Source organism: Propithecus coquereli, unplaced genomic scaffold (genome assembly GCF_000956105.1).
Source record: "Propithecus coquereli isolate 6110/MARCELLA unplaced genomic scaffold, Pcoq_1.0 Scaffold196, whole genome shotgun sequence".
In the NCBI taxonomy this organism is placed as follows: Eukaryota; Metazoa; Chordata; class Mammalia; order Primates; family Indriidae; genus Propithecus; species Propithecus coquereli.
This window is the reverse complement of record NW_012144522.1, coordinates 268,212-269,707: the sequence shown is the minus strand read 5'-3', so window position 1 is coordinate 269,707 and position 1,496 is coordinate 268,212.

Here is a 1,496-nt window from a genome sequence, read left to right as displayed (position 1 = left end):
CCATGGCACTCACTCTAGCCTGGGCAAAAGAGTGAGACTCTATCTCAAAAAAAGAAAATTGTCTATGTGCATACACATATACATACAGAATCTTTGATTTATTTTGTTGATGTTTTCCCTTAGTTTTCCTTTTGTGTCTTCATTTTTCACGTGTGTGTGTGTGTGTGTGTGTGTGTGCGTGCTGTGCAAAGTTTCATTTCATTTTATGTAGTTCAATTCACAGTATTGGCTTGTTTCTATGTCTGGATTTTGAATTCCATCTTAAAAGTCATTTCCGATACCTGGGTCATACAGGAATTCACTTACGTTTACTTCATGCACTCTGTGGCCCATTCGTTTATCTACTTTGCATTTTCGCCTCTAATTCACTTGCAGGTAAATCTCATGCACTGTGAGTTATGGCTCTAATTTCACCCTCTCTTCCTGAGGTCCACCTTTGCCCTGCTGATCTGATGTATCGTCTTTATCACACGCTAAACTTCTACGTGTACCGAATCCACGTCTGAACTTCGTGTTACATTCCTCTTCTCCATCTAATCTCATGCTGGTGTCCAGTTGCTTAATTACAGGGGTTTTGTAGCACATTTTAATTTCTGGTTGAGCTGGTTCCCCACCTCCCATACATCTAATTATTTGTTGTTTTCCTAGCTATTCTTACATTTTAATTTTTGCATAAGAATTTTCAGATTCCTTTGTTTAAGCCTGTTGGCACATTTTTGGGGAACTGCAGTACATTTATAAATTAGTGTAGAGAGAACAGACATCTTTAGGATGCCCCCAGAGATAAGATGTGTCCTGCCATTTGTTCAAGTCTAATTTTTGTGCTATTCAGAAGTATTTGAAAGATATGTACTTGTGTATGTATAAATTTTGCACATTTCTTATTCCATTTATACTTTAGAGTTTTTCTTTATTGCTGATATTCAAAGTGAGGTTGGGGTTTTCTCTTTCATTTATCCTTTCTGTGTGGTCACTATTTATGTATATAAAACCTTTGGTTTGTATCAGTTACTTTTCTAAAAATTTACTTGATTACTTTACTGTTGAGTGACTTCTCAACGCCTCACTCTGACTGCGTGATACTTCTTTTCTTACCCATATCCCATGTTTGCCCAAATCCCTACGAACTACACATTTAAATTCTCCCTGGTATTCAAGGTCTGCAAAGGACTCGCTCATCCTGTCTTTCCAACCTTAGTTTTTACTCAATGTTCCTACCAGAGGAGAAAAAAATACAATCCCTGGTAGGGCAGGGTCCTGCATTGCAAAAAGTTTAGCAAAACAAAACTTCTGCCATAGTCCATTCTAAGTTTCATATTATTCCTATTTGCTTTTTCTTGGCAACTGGACTTGTTTCTTAGCACATAGATGACAGTGAAAAATTCTTAAAATTCAAGAATTGTAGTGAGAAATCAAATCCAGAGATCAAATAACACTACAAAGTGAGAATATTTTTTTAAATTTTATTTTTCCTTATTTAATGTGTATACATAATA